Below are 3,645 nucleotides of genomic sequence, written 5' to 3'. Positions count from 1 at the left end.
CCTCCTCCTGCCCTGATTCCCTGACGCCAGCTGCTTCGACATCTTTGGGGGGCTTGATTTCCATTAGGGGCCTCTCTCTTCTTTCCATAGGGGGTTGCATCCTGGATCATTCCACTTGACTTGTTTACAAAATGAGGAGTTGATCATGTTTCCTGTTTCAGTTAGATTCTGCAGTTTGCCTTCATTTAAATCACATATTTTAGCTATTAGTTTGCTCACCTTTCCCAATTATTTCCATGCACCCATGGTTTCATAAACCATTGTTCCAAGTGGTGTGTTGCCTATTTTAAGAACTTAATTTGTTTGTGATGTGCACATCACCTGCATGGTTTGCTTCTTGCTTGTAATTAACTTTTAAGCTGATGCCATTGCCCCGCCAAAAATGAAACTCCAGGCAAAGTTGGTAAGATTAATCATGCTGGCTGCATCCAAATCTTCCGGCATCTTCATCGGACTCAGCAAGTTTGGGGGAAATGATACATTTTTTTCCTTCCATTTCCATCTGTTCCCCTGCCAATCTTGGAGCCAATTCATCCATTAGTGGGCTTGAGTAGTGGAGCTGGAAACTGATCTGATACTTTTCAGTTTCTGTACCCAGACAGGGAAACTCTTCCTCCAAACCCTCTCACCCTGCAACTTGAACCCGGCTCTTCCTTCCTGAGAGAGTCCCTGGATGCTCAGGCACTGATGAATCATGAGGTGGTTGTGTAATACCTCCCAGCTTCCCTGAGAACCGCTGTGGAGCTGGCCGCTGGCTTCCAAGGTCTTTGGCAATTATACAGATCAACGGTGTCTTGGATTCATAATCTGCACTGGAGGAGGGAGTAATGGGGTTGGCTCTTGCTCACTTTATGAAGCTTTTCATTTAGTGACACCCTACCTGTGGGTCCTGGGTGAATTCTAAACTCCAGGTAACTTTCCGCCATGGCTGAACACCTTCATAAATTGGGTGGCGCTATGTCAGCACTTCTGAGACCCCAATGGGCAGCCGCAGGGGAGCTGGCAGGACTCATCCCAACTCAACAGGTCTAGATGGGACCGAGAACCTGCATTGAGCTCTCAGAGGAGTTCAAGGCTGTCGTTCTGGGTCGCACTTTGAGAGGTGGGCACTGGACTGGCAGCCCCATGAAGGACTGGAAGCACATCCATCTTCCTTGTTGGCACGTGGACACTCAACCATTCAGAGGCTGAATGAATGACTGAATGAGCCACCTCGGGAATACAGATAACTCTCGAGCAGATCAATCTTACTGGAGTGAGATGTCTTCCTTGTTCTTACATTAGCCAAAAAAAAAGTAGTAATTTTCTATTTTTCCCCATTTAGGAAGGGCTAAATGTCATGCGCTGATTTATCTCTTGCATATATATGGTATTTGTGTGTGTGCGCACACACATATGTTTGGCTTTTGGAGAAGAATTTATAGTAACAGAATTGCTCTTCGCCGAGCTTCTCCTTCTAAGTATAGCCTGCCTGCTTCCATCCGAAAGGGCCCACTTCCAGAGAGCCCTGCAAATTGAGAAATCCTTGTTCCTGTTTTTAAAATTCTTCAGAGAGCTGCCTGGCTTTCCCTCTAAATCACTGGCTTCTCCAATGTTCTTCTGGTCTCTGATCACATCGGCGAGGAGCTTCAATCAGATGCTTTCTGTGACACTCCTCCCACCCGGAAGCTTCTAGCCTTCTTCAAGTGCAACGGACGGGTGGTTGTTTCCTCATGAGGCCCTGATTGTAAACACACACAAACGCACACACATGCATATACTCATGTGCCCACCCAATAGACTTTAGAGTTGGGAGGTCAAGACATGAGCCATCCGATGAACATAGAGGAGCAGAATATTTTAAACATTAAAATTACATTAATATTAATAAAACTAAACAAGGTCTGTTTCCTAGTGCACCTGGAATTTCATATACGTATTTTTTTTTTTTTTACTTAGAAGGCCTTCCAAATTGTTCCTGCTTTGGGTCCCCCTGGACCTCTTCTTCTGAGACAGGCTAGGGACCTCCTAGCCATTCTTGCCAGGTCCCCTGGACTGTTGTGTACCCCTGGGGCTTCCTGGCTGGTCACTACCCCATGCATTCTTACCAGGCCCCCTGGACTGTTGTGCTGGGTCTTCCTTGCTGGTCACTACCCATGCATGTGGAAAATGTGAGAGGAAGGAACCCAGGAGCTCAGAGGTCGCCACTTGCCCCAAGCCTCCATGCTGGGAGGTGGTGGAGACATGCCACAAACTCGGGCAGACTGACCAGGCTGCGCTTCTGTGAGTCTTGAGCACTGTGCTGAGGAATCTCCCAGCAACCTCGTTCAAGTGCAGTCTCTGATTTATGGGTCTGTGACAGAGTCTTCGATCCAGCCATCCTAACGAGCCCCAGGTGATGTTGAGACTGGGTCTGTGACCCACACTCTGAGCTCTACTGATCCAGTGGATGTCACCCCTCACTGCACATTGGAACCGCCTGGGAAGCTTTTAAACACTGCCTCCTTGGCCTCACCCCAGAAGTTCTGACTTAATTGCAGCAGCCTGGGCCTCCTGAGTTTAAAAAGCTGCCTGGTGATTCCAGTGTGGAAGTTGCAGGCCCAAGAATACCACTCTGGGGCTTCGGTTGAGAGTTCATCTGTTCTAGGACCCTGGGGCCCCTGCCCATCGCAGACCAGTCCACCCCTGGGGGCTGGGGAAGAGCAGGTGAGGGCAGACTCAGGTTCTCCCCCTCATCCTCGGTCCTTGTCCTGGACTGGCTGGGTGGGCCTGGGGTGCTCTGGGTACCGTGTTGTGGGGGAGCAGGCAGGTGTAAGGCTAAATCAGGCCATGTACACAAGGAGGGGAGCAGAGGTCTCCCCTGGGGCTGGAGACACATGCGAGCTGCTCTTTGCTGAGATGCTTAGCTGCTGAGCTGAAAATAACTTCCACATTGCTGAGGAGGCTACCTGGGATTCCCCTCCTGCCAGAAAGTGGGGCGGGTCCTGGTGCCCCAGGGCAGTGGGTACCACCAGCCCAGCAAGTCTTGAATGCTTGAGTGCCTACGGGTGGCCGTGTAAGAAGAGGGGTGCTAGGATCTCGTCCGTCCTCCCTGTCACGGATGCTGTGCTGAAACTCCCCTGGCCCAGCTGCTTCTCAGTGGCCTGGGACTTTACTGGCCATGTTTCCAGGGATGTTTTTGTTTCTTGTTGCTGGTATAAAAAATTACCGCAAACTGAGTAGCGTAAGAAGCACAGATGTGTTATCACAGAGTTCTGGAGGCGGGAAGCCGGAGACGGGCCTTAGCGGGCTGAAGCCAGGTGCTGCTCCTTTGTGGAGGTTCTGAAGAGGATCCGTTTTCTTGTCCTTGCCAGATTCTAGCAAGGCCGCTTCTACTCCTTGGCTCGTGGCTCCTTCTTCATCTTTGTGCCAGCCCAGTGGGTTGGGTCCCTATCCCGTCCCTCTGATCTCTGCTGCCTCCTTCTACTTTTTAGGATCTCATCTGATTTTATTAGCTCCTCCTGTAATCCAGGATAATCTCCCCATATCAAGGATGACTGATTGGTGTCAATTTAATTAGAAATCTTAATTCCTTTTTGCCAGGTAGCAGAACACACCATGGGTTCTGGGGAGGGGGACCACGACATCTTTGTGGGGCTGTGGTTCTGCCTAGCCCGACAGCTCAGG

Source organism: Sciurus vulgaris, assembly GCF_902686455.1.
Source record: "Sciurus vulgaris genome assembly, chromosome: 18".
NCBI classification, from domain to species: domain Eukaryota; kingdom Metazoa; phylum Chordata; class Mammalia; order Rodentia; family Sciuridae; genus Sciurus; species Sciurus vulgaris.
Note: the sequence above shows the minus strand (reverse complement) of the source record.